This window comes from Grus americana, chromosome 1 (genome assembly GCF_028858705.1).
Source record: "Grus americana isolate bGruAme1 chromosome 1, bGruAme1.mat, whole genome shotgun sequence".
NCBI lineage: Eukaryota > Metazoa > Chordata > Aves > Gruiformes > Gruidae > Grus > Grus americana.
In genome coordinates, this window is record NC_072852.1 from 143,513,422 (window position 1) to 143,539,105 (window position 25,684).

At 43.4% G+C, this 25,684-nt stretch overlaps 1 protein-coding gene across 3 annotated transcripts in view; it reads left to right on the forward strand.

The window, feature by feature from the left end:
- The window catches only part of P2RY8 (P2Y receptor family member 8), a 59,964-nt gene that overhangs the window by 15,759 nt on the left and 18,521 nt on the right, over window positions 1-25,684 (forward strand). Inside the window, exons 1-2 of one of the 3 annotated variants that reach the window (XM_054813318.1) lie at window positions 7,147-7,228; window positions 10,743-10,829. The gene's annotated coding sequence lies outside the window, so the exon portion shown is untranslated. Of the gene's footprint in view, window positions 1-7,146; window positions 7,229-10,742; window positions 10,830-22,018; window positions 22,110-25,684 lie in introns of those variants that run through there. The other 2 variants (XM_054813311.1, XM_054813328.1) reach the window with 2 other exon arrangements.

Consider the following 25,684-nt stretch of genomic DNA (forward strand, 5'->3'; position numbering starts at 1 on the left):
CTATCAGGATTATCAAACTGAAATCTGCCAAGTAGGGGTTAGTCAGACCAGCAATTAGTCAGCAAACATACAGTTTTCTAAATGGTTTCAAAAGCATTTATTAGTTTTCTGGAAGCTGAGTCAATTCAAGCTAAGGCTCTAGCCACTTGGTGCTGTGCAGGTGGTTTATTCAGAGCTTGTATAATGCTGCACTTCACTGCAGTCTGCAACGGAGGCAGTGGTCAAAAATGGGCAGTCAAAACCTAAAAACCTCTGACATGCTGGGGATCAGGAATAAAAATTTCAAGAATTTTCAGTGAATGAAGGAACATGTATTTTATTTTGAGCTGATGAAAATTATATTTTCAGCCCTAATATATCTTTTCATTTGGGAATTTTATTCTAAAAAAGTCTGTGCTAGATTCACAGGGGTGCTGTCTTGTGGCAGCCACAGACCTGGAAGCAGAGCTCTGGTGCTTCACAAAGTGGGCTGCAGAAAACGGAGGCACCTCTTGGTTCTCGATCAAATCACCACCTCCCTCCCAAGAACAGTCACCAGTCACCAGACTGCAGATTCATTCTGCACAGGGCATAGTTCAATATTTTATACAACAGAAAACAGGAAACAAACTCTGGATCTAGGCTTGCACTTTGATGAGGGCCACAGTGCATCTGATGAGGCTGGTTATTCCTGATTTGCAGGCTGTGCCCCTGCCTACTCCTACCTAAGGGCTCTTTTCCCTGCTCCTCTGCTTCTCCGTCCCCCTTGCACATTGTAGAGTATTCACTCCCCTCTGCCATCTGTCATCACTCTCCCTCTCTTTTTTCCCAGACTTTTTCGCATCGCTTGCCTGCAATACAGTCTTACTCACCTGTTCCCACTCTCCCTCCACACAGCACAGGAACCTTTGCTCACACTGCGATAAAAACACGTGCCAGGAGTCTTGTTTGGAGAATGCCTCCAGTTTTGCACAGAAACCTATGGGCATGTGTGAGTGTGTTTGAAGGAAGGGGGAGGAGATGTTGAGAATCTCAAAGTCTTGAGACAGTTCGGTTCTGGGGTGTAACCAGGACACCCACCTCAATGTGAAAAATAAGTTTCCCTGAATGTAATAGAACAGATCTAGTTGGGAGAGATCCTGCCCCCAAACTGCACTGCAGTCCAGTGACTGAAATGCTCCCTCCCTCAGGAAATGGAAGGCCCATCTCAAGCAAAGCAAAGACCCATCTCATGTACTACTACCACCATTGCCACCGAATTAGGCAGCACTCATTTCCTATGTCAGAAATTTCCTATGCTGAAATGGAAACATATCAGTTTGAAAACACTGAAGTTAACCTTTTTGGCTTTGAGTTTTTTCCCTTCATTTTCTTTTGGGCAAAACTACATGAACCTGCAGTTTTGGAGATGAATAACTATCAGTTGAAATGTTTTGACCCTACAGAGGCCATGACGTTGGACAAGTAAGCAGGTCACACCTCCTTGCGCAAAGAAGAACTGTTAGGCAGGTTTTCTTTCTCACCATACCACCCCTTCAGGACCCTAGGACATCTGGATACTGAATCTAACTTTAGGAGTAATTTAACAAGATTGTCTGCTTATTCCCTGGAGAGTTAAGAGGAGTGTCTTCTTTCTGGAGAGCTCCACAGGTGGTTTCATGTTAGCACTGAAATGGACAATCAGTCATAGCTGAGATCTGGAGTTTCACCAGATGTGTAACAGCATCATAGCACAGCCAGCTCAATGGCATGGACAAAAATGAATTTTGCCACCTGGATGATGAGCACTGAAGTAATGTATTCTGTTTGTCCTTGTCACTGTTGGCATCACAACTCACTTCTGAGCTCTGGAGGTGGGTTGGTGTTAGGGAGACATCAGGTTGACTGTGAGGTGGGGGTCTCCTCTTTCTTTTCACTGGTTGCCTGCCTTCTCTCCATCCCTCTTGCTGGGGGACACTTCATGCCATGGTGATCTTGCCTGCCTAGAATGGACCAAGTGCCTGAGCCCTGGAAACCTGCCCAAGACCTCCCGGTGCTGGATGACAGAGAAGCAGAAGTCTCCCAGAATACTCCTATTCTTTCATTTCCCTCTGCTATGATACAGGAAGGATGTCACCAGACCCTCTTTCCTCCCCTCCATTCTGCTTACCCTCCTCCACAGTTCTGGGACTCATTCTGTCAGCCTCCCTTGCTCCTACCACCTTCCCTCAGTCCTCCAGCCCTCCCAGCTCCTCCTTCTTTCCGTAGCAATTTACCTTTCAGCCTTCTCAATCCCAAAGCACAGGACTTTTTTCTTGAGGTTGCCCACCCTTCACCATCCTATTCACACTCCCACATCACTGTGCTACAGACTCCTCCACCACCACCACCACCACCCGTGCAAGCACTCTTTTCCTCCCAATGCACCTCAAGCTGAGATGAAGAACCCTTTAGGAAGAGTGCAGTGACGGCTTGCCTCTCTTGTTTGTTTTTATGTTACAACTAACATCACACCATGCCCTCCAGTGATTAGGCCTTCCTCTGTTCATTGACTGCCAGGCTGGGTCCATCAGAGGGACCCAAAGCAGGTCCTGTATTTAGCGTGCAACTGTGCGTTACCCCAGATCCTCCTCAGCTGCAGAGGAGAAGCTAGCGCTTGCCTCTCTGGGAATAACATTGCCATTAATAAATAACCACACTTAGCCTTAGTGCATCTCCCCAAGACTATTTATTTTTTCTCTATTTTTGTGCAAGGGGTTGGTATGTTGAGGCCAGAGAGCCCTCAGGGCCTTGTGTAAATCAGATCCCCATCTGCATTTGCTTCCTCTGGGTGCCAGAAGCCAGAGCCACATTCAGGTCACCCTCAAGGTTGGTGCAGATTCACCCTAGAGGAAGAACTCTGCACTGGAGATGTACTGAGGAGCTTTCTAACATCATTTTAAAAAAACCCAACAAACAAACAAACAAACAAAAAAACTCCCTCTAAAATATTACCAGTCTAAAATGCTTTACACAAGAGTCATGTCATAGAATCATAGAATCATAGAATCATAGAATGGTTTGGGTTGGAAGGGACCTCAAAGGGACACCCTCCACTAGACTACGTTGCTCAAAGCCCCATCCAACCTGGTCTTAAACACTTCCAGAAATGGGGCCTCCACAACCTCTCTGGGCAACCTGTTCCAGTACCTCACCACCCTAACAGTAAAGAATTTCTGTCTATTATCTAATCTAAATCTGCCCTCCTTCAGCTTAAACCCAACAGCTCCATGTCTCTCTTGTACTGGGGCCCCCAGAGCTGGACGCAGTACTCCAGGTGGGGTATCATGAGAGCAGAGGGGCAGGATCACCTCCCTTGACCTGCTGGTCACACTTCTTTTGATGCAGCCCAGGACACGGTTGGCTTTCTGGGCTGCAAGCGCACACTGCCGGCTCATGTTGAGCTTCTCATCAATCAATACCCCCAAATCCTTCTCCTCGGGGCTGCTCTCAATCCATTCCTTGCCCAGCCAATAGTCGTGCTTGGGATTGCGCCGACCCATGTGCAGGACCTTGCACTTGGCCTTGTTGAACTTCATACAGTTCACATGGGCCCACCTCTCCAGCCTGTCAAGGTCCCTCTGGATGGCATCCCTTCCCTCCAGTATGTCGACCACACCACACAGCTTGGCGTCGTCGGCAGACTTGCTGAGGGTGCACGCGATCCCACTGTCCATATTGTCGACAAAGATGTTGAACAGTGCCAGTCCCAGTACCGACCCCTGAGGAATGCCACTCGTCACTGTTCTCCACTTGGGAGAACATAGTTGTCCCAGGAGAACACAGTCAAAGTGCAGAATCTTACCAACAGGTGCATAAACCCAAATACTCATAGACTGTTTGAGATGGCTCCAGGGAGGACTCGCAAGATGAACTCCTGACCCTGGTGAGCTCAGTAAGAAGCTGACTATGGACTTACAGAGGGCTAGAACTTCACCCAAAGGAAACTGATTTATAAAAAGACACAGCATTGCTCATAATCATTCTGAAACACATGATCTTAGAATCATAGAATCATCAAATGGCCTGGGTTGGAAGGGAGCTTAAAGACCATCTAGTTCCACCCCCATGCCATGGGCAGGGACACCGTCCACTAGACCAGGTTGCTCAAAACCCCATCCAACCTGGCCTTGAACAGTCTCCTGAGTGATTCTTTCTTAGCACCTAATTGCTTTCTGAGGAAATTTTAACATGGCCAAATGAGTCCCATAAAATTGATTACCGTAGTACTAGTAGTAGTAGTAGTAACAACAATAACAACAACAACAATAAATCATTAAATAACTTTCTTTTAATTATATTATGTTATGATATACCATAGTATATTAGACAGCAGCATTAATTGCTGCTTATGCTCATTATAGCATACAATACTCCAGCAGTGTCAAATTTCATATTTTTTTCACCAAAAAAAATGCTGATTTTTTTTTCTGAAAGTTCATTTCCCCAGTTTTAGAAGGGAAAGGTTCTTTAAAAATGGTAGTGAATAAAAGTTGTAAAATTTAAATATTTGTAACCTTAAGGATCAAAAAGTGGAAAAAAAGCTCTATTTCTAACCTGCTATATTTGAAGTGAAAGATTATTTTTTAAAAAATAACCGCCTAGGAAGCAAACCAACTATCATTAGCATTTAGGAAGTCTGATTCAATATTTTTTGCATGCTTTGAAGGTTGTGAGACTGAAACTCCTTCCTGTTTACCTGTAAGCTCATGGTGAGAAGTAAGTCTGGCAGCTGACAGAGACTGACAGTTGATTCGTTTTTTGTATGTGAAAGTGAGAGGAGTCAAGGCAAGAAGAACTTGAGTCTCTATTCTGCAGCCATGTTTAATATAAAACTCCCCAATGTTTCTGCATATGAAATGATATAATAAGTAGCCCTAGCTTGAGGAATCACCTGACTGTTTTGGCCACCATTTTAAAAAAGCAACTAAGCACCTGCTTACACTGAGGATCCTGAGAATCCCCATTATTTTTGTGGTAGGTTGTGAAAGGATGAACATCAAGTGCGGATCACACTCCTCACCGTCTCACAGGAGCATGCCTCAGGACTCATTATTACTGGATATAATCCCTGGGAAGTCAATGGAAGAATTTAACTTCAAGAGAATAAGGATTTTATTTGTTGTTTTTAAAGAATCTTGATTGCATGAAAAAGTATGCAAGCATATATATATATATATACACACACACACACACACACCCCCCCCCCAAAAGGAACTCTTACTTGGCTTTTAAAACTCCCATATAAAGAATGCTGGAAAGGTCTTTTTCCCTCCATTGCCTATATTCAAGAGTGCCTTGAATGACTAGCTCTGGTGTAGACATCTGCAGTGTGAACGCCCAGGGCTAGGTGAGACCACCCCACCCCTGTCTCAGATAACCCAAACACGAGGTCTCTCCACAGGCTCAGAAGCTCTGCAGGCTGAAGTACCGGATCTGCTGTCGTCCGGAGGAAGGAGGAAGCACCCCATGGTGTCTGCCTGCCCAGAGGAACCTGAAGCCTGTCCAACACAGGTGCAGCAGTGCTCTCCGCACAAGGCAGGCTGGCTGTGACCAGTCCTAGCCACCCGCGGTGCAGTAGTCCAGAATACTGGCCCGGGCTGTGGAAAACCCTTCAGTGTGGACAGGTTCAGGTTTCCTACTCCCACTTTCTGGAATAATTCCCTAAGCACAGGGCTAGGATGTGTACCCTTTCCAGTCCTTTTGGTGAAGCGGGACCACTCTGCTGAGAGGAATCCAAGGTCTGAGTGACCAGGTCTTGTAAGTAGTAATAATCAAAGATGACACCTATTTCTGAAACCCACCATCCACTGAGAGCTGGATAACGCTGAGCTCTGGTCCTTGTTACTAAAGTCATTTACGTAGTTCATGCAATGTATCTTCCATGGAAAAGTCTGTGGAGCACAGATTCGCTGACATGTCAAGTCCTGCTTTGCTGAGAAGAATGGACTGGATTCCAATCTCTTCTAGCTTCCATGGACTTTTGACATATTTTATGCCAAAACACCGATTTAGCTCTTCTTAAAAAGAAGTTTTAACCCCAGCCATCATAGCTAGGTGCTTCAGCTATGAAACTGTGAGTGTTGGTGACGTTTCTATTCTCTCTTCCTCTACCAACATCCCAAATACAGGGAATGATACTTCCCTTCCCCATAAGGTTTTTAAAATAAAACACACACGTGTCTAGGTGAAGAGACTTCAAGCCTGTGGAAAGGACATGTATGCATATATGCCCAGGGCTTGTTTTCTAAACCACAAAAAAAAAAGAGAAGAATGGAAAACAGGTCTGTCGTCATCATTGCAGTCTGGATTGTTGCAAGTGTTTTCTTTCTCAGCTTGCTGTTTTGGTGTGGGGGGAATCCACTTTGGGGTGCCACTGGCCCCTGCACCTGCATACGGAGAGCCCGGGTGCCACCTCGGGTTCAGCATGGAGATGCCTGCTCCTCAAAGCCAGCCTGTGCTCTCACCTGTGCTCTTGCGTGGAACTGGCCTCTACTAGCTGTCAGGCTGATGGTTTTGTATAGTCCTCAGGCTCGAAATGCCTTTCAGTTGAATGGGTATGTCCAGCCAAAGGAAATATGCTTTTAGGGGCAGAAGGTTTTTTAGGCACAGAGGACCTAACTCCTGATGTTCCAGCATGCCCAGCTTTCACCTAGAGACCCCCATATGCATAAAAGTATCGTAGACCGTATGTACATCAAATGCCTGTCCAAACTGCTAAGGATGCTGCTGCTCCTTTAAATAACATTTTTTTCCTTCCTCTGTTGAGTACCACAACACTGAAGTCATGTTGAAAATACTGCTCTAAGCCTCTTCTAAAAATGAGAGCTAAGCACTCAAGCCATTACTTAGTCATTTCTACACTTCATCACATAAACTTCACTCAACAGTAAAATGTACTTGGTCACAGCTATGCAGAAGACACTGCAAATTCTCTCTTCCATGGAGGTGATCAGAGTCATGTCCTCTGGCCACCTGCATATTCTCAGTGTGAAACAGAAATCATTTGTAGGGCATGGCATTAGTTACCAAACTGCAGTGGAAGGGTGAGATGGATTTTTTTACTGTACTCAAAAAAGCAAAGACATTAGAAGTGAGGAAGGAGTTAATCTTTGCAAAACACACGGTCATTTCCTGAGCATGTGGTTGGAAGATTGCAAACTTTCAACTATTTCTAATTCTTCTCTGTCATTTAAGAGGCTTTCAAGGTGCACTGTACATCCCACACCAGGTAAGGAGTACAGCTTTTCACTTCTTGATTGTTTATCAGAATTGTTTTTCAGTGGAGTCAGACTCAGTCAAGACTGATTTGTTCTTCCTCCTGTTACTTACATCCGAAGGGAGAACAAAGTTCATTGCAATCCAAGAAGTACATGTGTGTCTTTGTGTGAGATGACTGTGAGCTGTAGAAATAAAGAAGGAAGTGTATGGGTTAATAATAGAGCAAAGATAATGAAGAAGTTACGTTACACATAGAAGTTAGAATTATTACAGCAAATGTTGCAATAAAAGAAAAATCTTACTGCCAGTTTTAAGGAGTTCTCTCTGCACAAACCACTAGCAAAATAAGGGGTTCTCAGGTGTACGGTTTGCTTTAGTAAGGAGAGTAGTAAAAATCATAGCATGTCTTCAACGGTATTTTCAAAAGAAGGAAGAGGAATGAGCTTATACATATTGGGAGAAAGAGAAGAACAGATAATTTTGGACAAGTTTTATTTGTAAATCTGGACCTGATACTTATCTTTAGCTATTGCAGAGTCATGTATTGTAGTCATCCTGAGACTGTTCCTGAGGTTTGCAGCAACCAAACATACACACAGAAGAGACTGTGGAACCATATCATAAAACAATATAATTTCGTTGGGGTCTTTTGATGCATAAAAACTGAACTCGGACAGACGGGCACCAGAAGGAAGTCTTGTAACACAGTGCACTCTTGCATACTGCATTTGTTGTCTCTTAATAGACAGGGCGAGAGACTATTTGCGTGAAGGTTTTTTTAACAGTTCAGAAACAGCATAAACCAGCCATCTCTAGGGCAGTTATTGTAATAATGTGCTGCCATCAGGTCACCCTACAGAAAGTGAAATCATACGCGCCATGAAGATCCCTGGGTGAAGAGGGGAGATTCAGGTTTTTGGCATTTTGGGTTTTTTTTAAGTCTTTGCTTGTCATCAGTTTTAATGTTTGGACATTGGCTCCTTGACTGTGCTCAGTGTTTAGTATAAACACTTTCTGGATGTTATACATAGTGGTCGGGAGAATCTAGTTAGGGTTTTCAAAAGCATTCATTTGATTCAGACACGTAAGTCCCATGAACGTTTGGACTTCATTCCTAAATCACCTCACCCCTACTTGTGAGATTGCTATTATGGTAGCACTTGGACCTCTGTAAGGAATTTTACCCTTAAAAGACTCTCTGAACCACAGAAGTTTTGTCACTGTCATCTACAGATGGGGAACTCGAGTGAATCCCAGTTGACACCAGACTTGTGCCCTGTTTTTTGTAGCTCCCCAGCACAGGTGATCTGATCAAGAACCCCAGGTCTTGCCTTGGAAACAGCTGTACGTCAGTTTGGACACAGCCAGAGAGCACGTCATTGTTCTGCTAGGGAAGAAGCTATGGCATGGGTAGAAGCACTTTCATCAGCCTTAGTCTTCTCAGTTTGAGTATCGATGCTAAGCCATTTGCTGTTCCTTGCAGCTCTGTATGGCCTTAGCTGCTAAATACTTGCAGCCTATGCAACAGCTTGCAAGATGAAAGCCGGCTGAGGTGTGCCTACCCATCCTGCAGTCACAATTCCCAGTTACTGCACAGGCATAGCCCTAGGAAAAGTACTCAGCAGCTTTGTGTGGGAAAAACAAACTGAACCCAGACCTCCCCTGTCGCCAACCAGCAGCTTACCCACTGCTTCTGCCTTCAGTTTTTAGCGTCCCTTCAGGTACATTTATTAAAAATGTGTGTTCACCTTCTGTCTTTCAGGGTGGGTTTGGGTTCAACGCAGATACATCTGCCTGTGCAATTTTGTTCTCACTGATGACTGCAAGGGCAGAAAAGGCCAGCTTAGATGATTTAACATGTTTGTTCTCAGTGCACTCTTTCAGCATGAGCATCTTTGTTTGGTGTGGGAAAAGGGTGTACTCCTCGGCTGTCTGTTGGAGGGAGGCATACGTTATATGTAGTGGCATAACAGGATGGAAAAGTAACAAAACCTAGAAAAGCCATTCTTTGTATGATAAATGCAGTCTCACCGAGTAACCGCTGTGTTCTGGTCAAGTGGCTAGAGGAAAGACGCCCAGCTGCCCACAACTAAGTCTCAAGGACTTACCCTGTGGTGGACTCCCTTTGTCCTGTTAAAAAATGAAGCGACACCAAGCGTACTTGTCAATGCGTTTAAAAGATATGGTAGTGTTTTGCACACATATTGCCGCCCAACAAGTCTACTTCATATTTGCATAGTTTCCAGATTTAAAAAAAAGTTGTTTTGAAGCAGAAGTCCAGGGGGCTTCACCACTCACAACTAATGTTTGCAAAGCCTCCAAGTGGACAGAAGGATGTTTGTCATATCAGGCGTATTTACCGTTGCTGTTCTCATGTTTTTAACAGCGTGCAAAATGAGCTTGAAAATGGAGCTCTCCTCTGAAACATTACTTTACATACATGGGACCGTTTGGCCCTTAACTACTGCCTAAAAAATTCCTGGATGAAATGAGCTCATTTTATAAGTAAATGTCTTTGAGACTGTTGTTTGGGCTTGTTTTCTCTTACTGCCAGCTCTCGAATGGGAAGGTCAAGTTGATGTTCCTCCTGGGCTTACTATTTATATGCAGGAAACCTGAGAGGGAATCATAGCCTGACAGGGTTGTTATTTTAAAATAGGTTTAAAATGGGTAATATAATCCAATTTTTGCCCAAATTTAGGTGTTAATCTATGAGAAATATTCCACAGGGTTAATTTGCTATATCCTTTGAATCTGGTAATGTCAGTTCGATCTGGTCTCGTTTCATACATTTTTGAACAGAAGCCTTCCGTCCTAACTGAATTTTTCCATTGGTAGTCTTATTTTTCAGTGTTGAGTATCTAACTAAAGCTAAATACTCAGACAGAGAAGGAGAGAGAGAGAGATCTGTACACACATCATGCAACAGCTCATTTTTTTAAAATGCTGGATTTTAGCTCTCATTGATATCAGAACAGAGATTCTGCCTTTTTGTGCACAGACTGATGAGGGCCCAAGAGTTGTCCAGGCTGGGGCAAGGCATCTATAAGCTTGTTCATCAAGAGCTGCACATTTTTTGTCACATTTTCATACCACTGCATGAGGAATTCAGGCTCAGTAACTGGTGAATTGAAAACCATTTTACCCTCACTTCCTCGCCCTCCCAGCTGCTGATTAGGTCTTGAAATAACAACAGAAATTGCGCACTGGTAGGGTCATGATGAAGCAGCTAGGGTTACTTACTACCTGAATCAGATCTGCAAAAATAAGAAAGGAAAATATCAAGTAACCAAAAAGTATGTGCTCTTTAATCTTCCCTTCATCTTCAGATGTGGATATTATGCATTTTTAGTAATCCTACAGAGGTACGTTTTACACCTAGTGAACTGTGTTTTAAAGCTATGAAAGGCAGTGTTATCAGTGGTTGTCACTGTGCTGCATTATCTTCAGATGTGCTTCTTTTAATTTTTTTTTTTTTAATAACAATTGTTTCTTAAAAGATTTTTTGTTGGTCCTTTCTGCAGCTCTTACTCATAGAGGAAATCTGATCTGCTACAGCACGGAAACGTCAGCGGTGACCACGGCGAGACAAATTCCTTAGGGAGCTGCCTGTAAGTCTGATCAACATTTAAGATGAAAAGTTTTGCATTTTCCTTGGCAGGATGTTACACACAGAGTTTAGCTGTATGAAGCAATTGCTGAGGCAATAAGGGAATATTCAGGAACACAAGCCTTTGCTTTGAGTAGATGAGTAAGCACAAAGAAAGGAATCATCTTGTAAAGACTTTTTCTTTCTTTTTTTTCCCCCAATAACTTCTCAAAAATATGATCAGTCTTTGACACTCTCTAAGACATGCCCAATTGAAATCCTGTTCTCCCAGGATCCTAGGTACACTGGGTAGACCTTGTTTCTGGGCTGTTCAGCAGCGGAAGGCTAGGAGAATAAGTCTTTCGTACTTTTATTACTTCATCTTGTGACAGTCAGTCAGTGCGAGGATCAAAGGGAAATCCTCCTGGAGCTCAGGGGAGTGGCGAGAGGTAGGGTAGGAAACTGTGGATAAGCAGGAACAGAAATGGTGAGAGAAAGAAGAAAAAAGAGAAGAGGAAAACTGGTAGTACAAAAGCGAGGTAGGCAAGGACAGCGGTTAAGGGGACAAAGATAGACTTCGGGCTACGTGCTACAAATGACGTAAGTGGGTTGTAGAGGACAGCAAGGTGTGATCCTTTCAGCTCTTTTCCTCAAAGACTCTGGAAAAAAACCTAAAAATAATCTTTAGGGCAAAGTAGGCTTGTCTGCACCCTCTAGTGGTCTAGACAGAAAATATGTTTTTACCCAGCTAATTTTGCACTACGTCCATTTGCTGGGACCCATCATACTCTGGTGTCTAGCTTATCTGACACACCTGTAACAACTGTTCTTAGCCTTTGAAATACAATGGCTGCATCCAAACTCCCTTTTGGGAATGGTCTTTGGTCTATGATAACTCCTAAACTACACAAGATGGTTGTGTGGGGCCTAGAGTTGCTTGAGAGACAGAATCATAAGTGTGCCAGAACTGTAATAGCCCAAGGAAGTGAATGTCACAGGCTGAGCCTAGGTTCTGGCAGCACTGAATTTACTAATATTGACATACCCTTGTGCCTGTGGACTATGGTATAGCCCTCAGTCATCTAAGAGTAAATATTACAGAAGGGTACTTCAGCACAAAAAATAAATCAAGAGCCCATTCAGAGGGACACTGTTGCCTGTCTCCCTGATCAGCCCTGGTCTACTTGCCGCTGGAGGACACATGCTGGCTGAGAGGTAGTGCTGCAGGAAAAGGCAAAGTAGCCTTGTGTTTTTGGTGACTGAGTGATGCCCTGGGATATGAAATTCTGCCACTGATTCCGCCTGAATGTCTTCTGTGATGCTGAAAAAAGGGCATCTCCATAAGAAATGGACACATGAGAAGTGCCTGAAATGGAGGTGGGGTGGACCACAATGGAGGTGGGGTGGAACTTCAGACCTTCAGCTCCAATTCTCATACAGCCTCTGACTACTAGGGAATTGTACCCTGGCAATTGCTTCTCATAACACAAGACAGCAGTACATAAGATACTTAAGGACAAGTATAGAGCAGATATCCATTTGCAATTATAGAGCAATTGGATTTTGACAGGACTGAGAGAGCTGGCCTAGTGCCAGTAAGGAACATGCTTAAAGCACATCAGTAAGTTTCTGGGTTTCTTCTTTAGAAATGTGTTTTCTTTTCAAATACAGTCAAGTAGGAGGAAATAGTGCAACTCCTCCTCTAGGGTACTCTCCTAGGAGAAAGAGCATGCACATTCAGCACTCTCTTTGGAAAGTATTCGAAGCCTTATCCACCTCCTTCCTTGCTAGCTAGCTAGTATGCTAGCTACCACATTCTGGGCTGATTTGCACCTGGCCAGTTGAAGGTGGAAGAGCAAGCAGTGGTCATTGGAGAAAAAAAGGAGCAGATGCTTGTAATATTGTTCAGCTAGAAGGCAAAATACCTGATCTCTAGTCTCATCAGTGACAGTATTTCACATTAAGTAGTCACTGGATAACCCCAAAGGCCAATCTATAGAGTCAAGACCAGGCCACGTCCACTCCCTTAGAGATGACTGCCCCTGTCTCTAGGCTAGGGAATCTCTTGCCCTCCCTCATGGCCTTTTGGTCTTTCCCTGAGTTGCCATATCTATATTTTTTTATTGCGCATCTTTGATGTGAAATATGGGCAGTACTCAGCAGCTTTGTGGTTAAAACAGTCTCCTGCTCAGCTAGTAAGTCTGATGGCCAGACCTGGGAGGCAACTTGAAGCATCTATTTCCTGACCTTAACCGCTGTTCTGTCATTTAGACAGGGAAGGGAAGTGTTTCTCTTCTATCAGCCATCTTAAAAGATTGTAACAAATCATATTCAGTTCCCAGAAAGAAAAGGCAACAGGGAATCTTCATAAAAGGAAACTTCACAGAGGTTCAAGGCTCAGGTCTCCCACTAGTTTTCCTGCGAGAGAGGATGTTCTGTGAGGCTCACTGAAATTTTTTTTCCAAGATTTTTTTCCATGTTTCCAAGACTCATATATAGTCTTGTCCGGATGACCTGTGTATGTAGCACGTGAAGAGTGCTGACTTCACACTGTACCTCATCATTTTGCTAACTATTACAGATCCCATTCTGAGACACCTAAATCTTCACTGGTGCATCATCCATATGATGCTCATCTTACAGAGCCTGAAATCCTCTTTCAGATCTGGTGTCAAGGGCTTAAAGCTTTCAGAAAGAGGCACCAACACCGAGTTCCTGATTTTAAAATGCTGATGAAAGGACACCTGGGTCTAACTTGCATAAGTATTGAGTACTCACAGATCCAGATATAGTTAATAGAAGTGTGGCTTTGAAACAACAGCATTCTATGTAATGCCAAAAGCTCTTAAAAATCAGGTCCTAGACAACTCGGGACCTCCATTCCTCGCTTTCCTGTTGTAATATGGGATTAAATAATCTTCATATTAGAGGAAAGCAGCAAAGAAAAAATTTGTGGGTCTTTTTGAAAAACTTTGGTGCTACAACACTGGATGCCACTAAAAAGCCCACAAATAAATACTTTATTTGGTATTGAGGGCAAGAGTTTGAACAGTGCACTGTACATAGGACATAGTGTCTCTCATTGAACAATGAGGAGAAAAGAGTCTAAATCTTTCTGATGGGGTATTTTGCCTTTGGAAAATTGCTGGGAGGGCATTGGTTCCAACAAAGATCAAATGGAAGTGGGCAGGCTTAAACTTGTCCATTTTCCAGCCAGCTGACTTGTAAAGTTTCTTGGTAGCTGGGTTGATTGCATCTCTTCAGCTTGTTCATTTCCAAGTTTTCGATCATTGAACTGCAAAGCTGATGAAATTCTGGCTCCCAGCCTCTTCAGCTGTTTAATTGTTCAAGCTGCTAGACTAGTAACCTTCCTGAGGTATATAGGCATTGTGAGTATTTTGACAAGGAAGGAAAAGAAAAGACATTTTCATAAGGGACACCTTCCTCGGCCCTCACAGAATCACAGAATCACAGAACGGTAGGAGTTGGAAGGGACCTCTGGAGATCATCTAGTCCAACCCCCCTGCTCAAGCAGGATCACCTAGAGCAGGTTGCACAGGATCACATCCAGGTGGGTTTTGAATCTCTCCAGAGAAGGAGACTCCACAACCTCCCTGGGCAGCCTGTTCCAGGGCTTGGTCACCCTCACAGTGAAGAAGTTTTTCCTCATGTTCCGATGGAATTTCCTGTGTTCCAGTTTGTGCCCATTGCCCCTTGTCCTGTCACTGGGCACCATTGAGAAGAGTCTGGGCCCTTCCTCTTGACATCCACCCTTTAGATATTTGTAAGTGTTGGTAAGATCCCCTCTCAGTCTTCTTTTCTCCAAACTAAACAGACCCAGCTCTCTCAGCCTTGCCTCATACAAGAGATGCTCCAGTCCCCTAATCATCTTCGTAAGGTCTCTGCAAAGCTGATAATCTCAGTTATTCAGTGCTTAAATAATCAGTGAAATGGTCAGAGCTGTTGCAGTCATTAGAAATACATAGTCAATCAAAAAGTTTGCAGCTTATCCAGGATTGCAGGTAATAGAAGTTGACTGCTAGTACAAGAATGTGAGCCTGAGTTAAGTAGGAGCAAGATCAAGACCTTAAGCTGAACTAAACACTGCTTTGCACATTGCATACAACATCCCTTTATGAGACAAATTTGTCACCGAAATCTGTACATGCTTGTCAAAGAAAATATCTGGAACCCACTCTTTCACATGAAGACGTGCCTTCTCAGTCATGGATTTCTCCTGTGGGGCATAAAGATGTCATTCACACCTCTAAAAGAATGAAGAATGAAGTTTCCTGCTAGCTGTCTGGCTTTAGTGATCTCAGCAATTCTCTGCTGTGTAGTTACATAACCTTAAAATCTGGTCTTGGTGGATAAAATAGCCTCACAAACTCATCACTGAGATGTTTCGGGTTCAGCGTATGTTAAATATTTGAGATTTTAAATAACATATACTTGTGAAAGCTTTTTTTCCAGCTTTTTAAATGAAAAGTTTTCCATCAACAACACTTCTCAGAGCAACTAACAGGACAGGGCGCAGTTTTACATGTTATAGTAGGCTGATAGGTTCGCTCAACTCACGTGTCTACTCCTGCTAATACTTGTGGGCTCTCTTACTAAGTACCTGAACCCTCACATGAGAGAGGCAGAGAACATAACCAGTCTGGATATCAGTAACATATATGGTTGGTCTACCCTCGACTTGAAAATGTTTATGCTGAGTAGGATGGATTCTCAGCACCTCCCAGTTTTTGATGCTGCAGTACTGCAAAAATGAACTTTGAAGTCTCTCACAGCAGTGCCTGGGGATCACTTTGTTATATGGGGAACACCAACATGTGGAAAGGTTGTACCTATGCTAGTTAGCAGTGGGAGAGCAGAGACACAAACTGTACTACAGAAATATCATCATCTTTGGTTGTGACTACTCTTCTGGCTGCTCTAACTTGTCTCTGGGACTAGTATAGTCATGAGCGCAGAAGGAAAAACAGGCAATCAGAAACATCTTTGCCAGCTTCTAAGGAACATGGAGGCACCTGGGGATTTGACTTCCTCATGTTTGAAATAAAATAACGTCATGTTGCAGCTTGCCATTGCCAACAATTTCATGGTTCAGACTAACATGCTGCAGGAGTTGTAAATGTCCCTCTACCTCCACTTGCCTCAGCAAAGAAAAAAGTTCTCCCTTTGCATATATCATCAGCTTAAACTTTTCTAGTAAATCTGAAAAAAAGAAATGTGTAAGTAGATATTTGTTCCCAAAGGACTGGACAAAAATTCAAAGAGTGCCAGGCATTAGAAATAAAGTCATGCTTCTATATCAAAGATATTTTTGTGTCCAGCTGTGGGCCCAAGAGAGCCAAACGCTAAATGCTCTCGCTTCCTGTTGCCTTCAGTGGAAGATAAACATATTCACTGGGTCTTGGCCCATTCATAAATTTGGTCTGTCGTGTATTGAGTCAAGCAGACTTTAGTGCAGGATTTGAAGACTGGTTTTTGTAACCACATGAAATACTCTGCCATTTATTCTGAGCTATGCTTTTATTGCTTTGATCCCAGGCTGAAAAAGGGATAGGTGAGAGGCATTTTGAGCAGTTACCATGAGACTCATGGTGGTACACTCCCAAAAGGGGAGATAACACCAACAAGATCTCCAATGGGTCTCTGGGCAGTAGAAAACACTAGCCTATTTTCTTCCTACAATTCTGTGACTTACAGTGGATTACTATATAGTAAAGATTGTCATTATTGTCATTGCACATGTCTATAACCTTCTCCTGAGTTATTATGGCCATGACACACAGCAGACCACATGCAGTTGCAGAAATCAGGGAAAGGAACTAAAAAACATTAGGTGTAATTATAAATGTCTGAATCCTAGGCTTTCATCAAATTGGCCAAATATTTTTATGCTATGCACAGAAACTTAGTTAATCTTGGGACCTACACCCTTTATCAAATTTGGCTAGAATTAACAAACACGTTCACATTTATTGAGGGATAGAGGGGAAATACACACCTGTGAACAAAGACCAAAGATCCTTTTCAAACAAAGATGAACAACAGCTGGGCTCAGTAGCTGTTTGGTTTTTGTTTATATTCTTGCTTCTAAATTAATGATAAAGCGAACAAGTGGAAATGTATGATGCCTGCTCTGGCTGACAGTCACCCAGGACTCCCACATCCCCTTCTGGATTCTCCTACATCAGATCCTTCCCCTACAGATAAGGCCACAAACATAATTTCTCAGGTAAGAAGGTATGCTGAAAAAACAGTCTTTCACTTTGAAGGCCAAGCAGCCTACGCTGTTTTTGTGAACAGCTTTTATTGACTGGCTCATAGAAAGCATTGCTTGGCCCAGCATCTCGGTGCATGTTATCCCCATGGTGGGGCACAGCGTCCTGGCCCTCACCTTCCATATCTGCAGCCCAGTGCCATTGTGCTCTTTTACTTTCTTCTGTAAGGGCAGAAAAGATGTCTCTCTTCTCATTATTAGAAATAGTCCCTTCACTTCATGTTTCAGTCTGGGTGGGTGAGAAACCTGTACTTGTTCTTTGGCTAAAAGTGTGGAGTTTCCATTTCTGAAGTTCCCATTATAGTTTCTACCAGTTCTGAACACCCCCACCCCCTAGAAGTAAAAAAAAAAAAACAAAAAACCACCAACCAAAAACCAACAACCAGCCAACTAGTTTGGGGCTCTTCTATGTTGTTTATACACTATGTTTAAAATGCCATCAAGACTTTTTTAACTTTTTGTATGCTTAAAAGAAGATTGTTTTAACCACTACTTCCTTATTTCTCCTCCCTTCCTCTTAACTCTTTAAGATACAGTCTCTTAGATACTCTTACTTTTCTTCTTTGTTTGCAGTCTATAAATAAGTTGATGTATGCATTTTCCCAACCAACGGGTGTACTCTTCGCTGGGCAAAAAACCGTCTGGATGGCCAGGCCCAAAGACTTGTGGTGAATGGGGTTACATGCAGCTGGCAGCTGGTCACAAGTGGTGTTCCCCAGGGCTCAGTACTGGGGCCAGTTCTCTTTAATATCTTTGTCAATGATCTGGATGAGGGGATCGAGTGCACCCTTAGTCAGTTTGCAGATGACACCAAGTTGGGTGGGAGTGTTGATCTGCTTGAGGGTAGGAAGACTGGAGATGGATGGTCCAAGGCCAACTGTATGAGGTTCAACAACGCTCAGTGCCGGGTCCTGCACTTGGGTCACAACAACCCCATGCAGCACTACAGGCTTGGGGAAGAGTGGCTGGAAAGCTGCCTGGAGGAAAAGGACTTGGAGGTGTTGGTCGACAGCCGTCTGAATACAAACCAGCAGTGTGCCCAGGTGGCCAAGAAGGCCAACAGCATCCTGGCTTGTATCAGAAATGGTGTGGCCAGCAGGACTAGGGAAGTGATCGTCCCCCTGTACTCGGTACTGGTGAGGCCACACCTCAAGTGCTGTGTTCGGTTTTGGGCCCCTCACTACAAGAAAGACATTGAGGTGTTGGAGCGTGTCCAAAGAAGGGCAAGGAAGCTGGTGAAGGGTCTGGAGCACAAGTCTGATAAGGAGCAGCTGAGGGAACTGGAGCTGTTTAGTCTGGAGAAAAGGAGGCTGAGGGGAGACTTCTCCCAAATAACAAGTGATAGGACAAGAGGAAATGGCCTCAAGTTGCACCAGGGGAGGTTTAGACTGGATATTAGGAAAAATTTCTTCACCAAAAGGGTTGTCAGGCATTGGAAGAAGCTGCCCAGGGAAGTGGTTGAGTCACCATCCCCCGGGATATTTAAAAGATGCGTAGATGTGGTGCTTAGGGACATGACATGGTTTAGTGGTGGACTTGGCAGTGTTTGGTTAATGGTTGAACTTGATGATATTAAAGGTCTTTCCCATCCTAAATGATTCTGTGATTCTATGATTTTAATGGGGAGTATGAAAGCCATGCAAATATTCAGGTAGCTTTTTATCAGAAAAGAAAGATGTGGTTGAAGAGGTGACAGCATTTTGGTAGAAGTGGAGTTTTGTCAGGCTTTTACCACTGAGAATCTTATCATCTCATTCATCCTTCTAATAGTGTTTTATTTTGAGGAGCCTACATCACACATTACATTGAAGTTTCAGGATTGCTTGCTATCTGCCACCACACAACACTAAAAATGTCCTGATCATCTGTTGCTTTCCTCAAACTCTGTCCTTCACAGTGACACATACCCACTGATAGGAATTGTCATACCAGCAATGACAGGATGTCACAAGAGATAGCTGAGATCTCATGCTGGGGCAAGGTGTTTGTTAACTACTCCACGTATGTCCTGTGAGCCTAATTCTGTTAAAAAGCATTCTGTTGAAAAGAGTTTCCGCTGTGAGGCCAACCTGCCCCATGTTGTAACTCCATGAGGCCAACTTTCATTTTTATTGAAGACATTTTCTCTGGCCTTAAAGGAGGGAAAAAAGCTTCCTAGGTATCTCCCTGTGTAATTGCCTCTCTTATCCACAGTAAATGTAGTAATTGCAGTAGGTAAGTGTAGTCAGTGTAAGTATAGGATCTTTATATTGTACTTCTCCCATCCCAGCCTGACAGGGACGGGGAGGGGGTAATACATAAAGGACCTCAGCAAGAGAGGTAGAGCAAGTAGATACCTATAGCCCTGTGCGCTGAGGATCATCATCCTTCTCTAAACAACCCAGGAAATCAGGCATGTTCATGCAACAAGTAACAGCCCTACTTCACTCCTGCCCATCAGGAGGGAAAGAAACACGAGTGCTCGGCCTGGTGATGTGCAGTGAAGGCACCATACCCACCTGCCAGACTCACCCTCGTCCACCCTCACAAGTCCTTTATATCCAGTCTACTCTGTCTGGGAGAATGCTGCAAATATGCAGAGTTAAGCCAGGAAGCTTTTCTCTGCTGAATGCCTCTCCTAGTCTGCTGGGGCAGGATATATGGACAGGATATCTGTTCTCAAGGACTTTGGCGAGGGAAATGTTAAAATGTCTGTGGACATACCATGATCTGGGACGACTGGTTAGCTGATTGAGTGGCAGTATAATATGGAATACCTGCCAGGATTTTTGACCTAGAGAAAAGCCATTGGGACTGCTACAAAAGCAGGAAAGGCAAGTACCTTTACTTGACTGCCACTGAGGCTTACAACAGATATTGCAGGCAAACCATCCAGGGTGAGACTACGCTCACCAAGGGATGATTTAGCTGCACAAGCCAAGGAGATTCTTCTGCCAAAGGGGCATAATCCCCTTGCATTTGTGCATTTGTGGCTGTGGTGGGTTGACCCTGGCTGGAGGCCAGGTGCCCACCAGAGCTGCTCTATCACTCCCCTCATTCACTAGACAGGGGAGGGAAAATATAACAAAAGACTTGTAGGTCGAGATAAGGACAGGGAGGTCACTCACCAGTTACTGTCATGGGCAAAACAGACTCAGCTTAGAAAAAATTAATCTAATTTATTACCAATCAAATCAGAGTAGGATAATGAGAAATAAACCCAAGTCTTAAAACACCTCCCCCCACCCTTCCCTTCTTCCCGGGCTCAACTTCACTCCCAAATTCTCTACCTCCTCGTCCCAGTGGCACAGGGAATGGGGGCTGTGGTCAGTTCAGCACACGTTGTTTCTGCCGCTCCTTCCTCCTCAGGGCAAGGACTCCTCACATGCTGCCCCTGCTCCAGCGTGGGGTCCCTCCCACGGGAGACAGTCCTCCATGAACTTCTCCAACGTGAGTCATTCCCAGGGGCTGCAGTTCTTCACGAACTGCTCCAGCGTGGGTCTCTCCCACGGGGTGCAGACCTTCAGGAGCAAACTGCTCCAGCGTGGGTCCCCCACGGGGTCACAAGTCCTGCCAGAAAACCTGCTCTGGCGTGGGCTCCTCTCTTCATGGGGCCCCAGGTCCTGCCAGGAGCTTGCTCCAGTGGGCTTCCCGCAGGGTCACAGCCTCTTTCAGGTGCATCTCAGAGGCGCTTCCACTGTCACTGATGAGCTCGGCCTTGGCCAGTTGTGGGTCCATCTTGGAGCCGGCTGGTATAGGCTCTGTCAGACATGGGGGAAGCTATTAGCAGCTTCTCACAGAAGCCACCCCTGTGCCCGCCCGCTACCAAAACCTTGCCACACAAACCCAATACAGTGGCTCACATTATATGTCCAACATCAGTCTTCTGCATGTTCATATGCCTGACCTAACACTTGACCTCACACTAAAGGAGACAAGATTTCTTCAGAGGTGGAATTTCCAATATCTGAGCTTACTGCTAGCATTGAAAAAAGGCTTTAGGAGCCTAAATACTCTCTTGTTTTCACTTGAAGCGCTAAAACTCAAGACTGAGATATTCAACTGCTCAGCTTTTGCTAAGGGTGCCCATTATCAAAATTATGAAACCGAGTCACCAGGTGCTCAGAAGCACGTATATCCTAATACCCAGCTCAGGCTGAAGGCCTGAAATGATCCGCAGCTGTGTAGCGGGGAAAGACTGTTCCTTGCACTGTACCATTCTGAGGACCCAGTATACCATAAATAGTCAAAGCACTTATTAGAGACTTACTGGAGTAGATCCTGCATGGGATACAGTCAGAAGAAAAAGGGGGCAATGCCATGTACCCTTTAATCCTGTGGATGCTTAGAGCACTCTCTACAGACTAGGGATGTTTACCTGATCTGATTGGAACCAACCATTCTTGCAGAAATGCATTAACCACTGTGTTAAAGTTATTTATCTACAACTTATTTTTACTCTTGCACCTGAAGTTGTTCCAGTTTGTGTGGTGCAAACTGGGATATAAAGTTTCTCTCCATGGGTGAGAAAAAAAGACTATAGTGTTTTGTTCATTACCTGAGAGGACAAGAAATCCAAACTGCAGTTCTTATTTCAATGTAATTTATATGTTTTATATGAAGTGACTAAATCTTATTTCTTGGTGGGAGGTGTAGATTCAAATCTCATCACTCTTTAAGAGAGAAATGAATTCTTACCTCCCACATGCCCATTGAATGATATTTGGGAAATGTGAACACTACTGTTGTGGCTAGTTTGGATCCTTCCATTTTTTGTGAGGTAAGACCGATGCAAGCATCTTGCTCCAGGAGAAATTTCAGTTGTAATACATGGTTGTGGCTAGATGTCTCACTGAAACCCTCAGCAAAGTACCGAAAGCTGCAGCTTTCTCAGGGACCAAGGCGTTTCCTGTTGTTTAGCTTGCTTGCTGCTTGGTGTCCTGGTTTTTCTGGATCTCATTCTAAATTGCCTAATTGTGAGCCGACGAGGTATGGGACATCTCAACTGGGGGCGTGGAGACTCCTGGGCAGGTAGGGGCCTCTATTACTTATGCTTCTACAGCCTGGAGTAGAGGAGGTGTGGATGGTGGGTGCTTTAGGTGCTCTCTGTGGATTTGCATTCTGTATTAACTGCCTCTAGGTACTTGTTGCTTTCCTGTGTATCTCTCTTCTTTTGCCATTTGAGCAAAACTAACCACAATCTCCTTTTACACCCAGTTTCTAAAGAAATTCTTTTAACTAATTTTCAGCTGAACTGTGGCTTTCTTGAGCTCGACAAGTGACAAAAACAAGATATCAGAAATCCAATGTACAAAGTCATACCCTGTCTTTTGTAATATGCGGTATTCAGTCGTTTGAGAACTAGAAAATCCTATTGAACCTTGCAGTTTGTGGAGATTTATCCACTTAGGATATCATTGCATTATTATAATTTGGGCAGAAAAGACCCACTACCTGTAAAGAATGAATTTTCTATTTTGATAATTGATTTGGGAAGTCGTATTATCTGGGTGTCACAATTTAAGGTACAAGGAAATGCTCAATTTAAAAAGAAAAATATCTGAACACATTTTGACAAATGCAATCCCTTGAATATGGCTTGAAGTGGACATTCAGAAGGATGGCTCAAAACCTCACTCATTCAAGAGCTTTCTGTCATAACTTTTTAATGATTTCATCAAGCTTACTGCATTGTTTTAAGAAGTCATTGAAAAGTTTGCAGAGATTATAGCATAAGAGATTTTGATGTCTTGTCTGGGAAAAACGCAGTTATAAACCATGTGAAGAAGTCCACAGATTCCAATAAATTAATGTTAATTAATCAAATTAATACTTTCTGTAAAACTGAATACAGAATATATGTAACTCTTTGAAGCATTCTAGAAAAGAACAGAAAATCTTCTAAGTCAATGGGTAGTGTACTGCAGCAACAGTTTTCATCTTAGAGTAAGCATACAAGTATGGGTTTTACAGATTGCTTCTTCAGTTAAATAAAAGCAGGTGCTGCGCTGGCAATTTCAAAAGCTACTTGTTCTCCTTATAACACTTGGAGCATTTACAAAGCAAGACACTAATATTTCTTAAACCATCATCAGCGATGGTTTATGCAAATATACTACTATTATAAAAAAAATAAATCAGAGTAGGAAAGTGACTGTTTAAAAGGCATTGAGCAAGTGAAAGAGAGCATTAGAATTGAAGATGATCTGATTATCATCCTCAACTACGCGCCTACAGTCTTGTAAACTCTCAGAAGTATCCTGCTTCTTAATCATCTTTCTCTTGTTATTGCAAGAAGGCTTTTTCACAAAAAGATACAGAGAAGTCGATAACATTTTAATCTCCTTATTGACGTGGCTTTCTGCAGGAGGGATAATGAGGAAGCTCGTTGTGGTTGTTGTCCTCAGCCCACTTCATCCCAGCACTTTGGAAGTGCTCTTGGAGTACCAGAGCCATCCTTTTACACAGGCATGTTCAATAAGGTGGATCCTTACTCTATTCTAGAAAGTCATAGTGTTTTAGTTATCGTGTCATTGCTGAAAGGTCACTGACATACTGATCTCCTGGTCAAAGTATCGTTGGTACTTTTTCATTGACAGTTTTGGCAGCAGGAGACAAGCTTGCTTTTGCTTTTGCAGAAAGGTGCATGGAAACTAGTCAGGAATGCTACTGCTAAGGACTGATTCCTCAGAAATATTTGGATGCCTAATTCCTTGTGAGGACTTTGGCCAAAATTAGCATCTTTCCCAAATATTGTTTTGCTGCAGGTGCTTAAAGAAACAAGAAAAAAAGGGCAATAACTATGACGCAAATAAAAGCTAGACATTTAATTAAATGTAAACTAGATAGTTCTCACTCTTTGCTTCTGTCAGATTATGAATTTGAGTATAACAAATAAGACCAAAGCAAGAATGAAATATGATTCTGTTATTCTTGAAGACTGCAAAAGTTATTATTTCATTTGCAATTAAAATACAAATGGTAATGGGAAGGAGTTGGCATGTGATGTGACCTAAAAGTAGGAGACTAGTATAAACACATGTTCAGCCTAAAAAGTAGTCTGTCTTGTGATTAGTGTGACCATTTCAAAATATTTCCTGTTGTGATTGTACAACCTTTGAAAAGGAAGGATAAGTTTTAGCTGATGAATTGCTAGGTGGCTTCTCTTTCTACTAACCTTGGAGAAAAAAAAAAGAATCATTTCTTTTACATTAAAGAAACAGGTAAACAAAACTAAATAACAAGCCTGTTTAGGGTAGTTTATAACATGATGCAACAGAATGCTTTAAAAACTATCAGTCTACGCAATGCAAACAGAAGTAACTTTTATGTGTAGTTTATAGTACATTGTAGAGGTAACATCTATAGAGATGGTGTGGGAGGTTTGAACTGAGGAAACCGCTTTTGAAATTTGTTTTTGTGTGTGTGTGTGTAATTTTTTTAAAGAGTTTCAGAGAATTGAAAGGGGAACCTGCACTGAGCAGCTAGTCCTAACTTGTACAAAACTTTCCCCATATCATGTGATGAAATTTCTTTTATCACTGCACTCTTCTCTTTGGTATCTGAGATGTTAGAACACTATGGCTTTGCTCACCTGCGTGGCTGGCTGGAGGGTGCTAGAAGGAGCTGTAAGAATTTATTTTGCCTTTACAGGCTCTTTTATGAAAATGTAATGTACAACCTTTACTTAACTCCAATCTTCAAGAAAATGGATTTATTTTAAAGCTTGAAACTCTGCTTTCCTTTTCTTCCTCTCACCTTCTCTGTATACGTGTATGACAATGAGGCAGAGCACAAGACAGAGAAATGCACACAGAAGAAGAAAGATACTAAAGCTTCCCTCCTGGAATTTACATTGCCTTTATGTTTTTATATAAGACTTGCTGAGATGTTAAAATAAAAAATGACTTAGACCTGTTTCCTTCAGTTCCCTGAACGAGTTTCAAATCACTGGCTTTTTCCATCACTTGCTTGCCAAACCACATTAAACCCCCCGCAGGCTGTAATGCAAAGTGACTGTCCCAGGCATGGGTGACTCCATCTCGCACGCCCCGCCGGGCCTCTGCGACGCCTGGCTGATGCTGCACGGAGAGGCAGGCTTGCTGCCATGCACACGTGCTGAAACCGTGCCCCAGCCCCAGGTGATTTCAGCAGGGCTGCGGAGGGCATAGGTTTGGCAGGTCTGTGGGAAAACCCTGAGATGGCCCTGAGCCCCTCAACTTCCCATGAGCAAGCACAAAACAGAGCTGGGAACTAAGCAGTAGCAACAATTAAAAGACCTCCACCATTCTCAGAAGCAGAAGTGAGAAAGTAGTTCGTGCTGATCTTCCTTCACAGCAGGCAGGGGGGCAGGTTGTGTTTTCAAAAGCACTGTTGCGTCTCTACTCCCGGGAAGCTGAGGAGCATCCTTGGGGTTTCAGAAGAGAAGCTGGCTGCTGGGGGGGGGCTGCGATTGCATTTCAGTCACTGCCAAAGCATCAGGTGCCTGCCAGTGAAGGAGCTCCCAGTGGCAATTCTCCTTCAAGATCTATGGCACTACAAGAGAGTGAAAAAGGGAACCAAAACTTTTCAATAGAGAAGCCCTCACGAGAGCCCAGGTTTCAAAC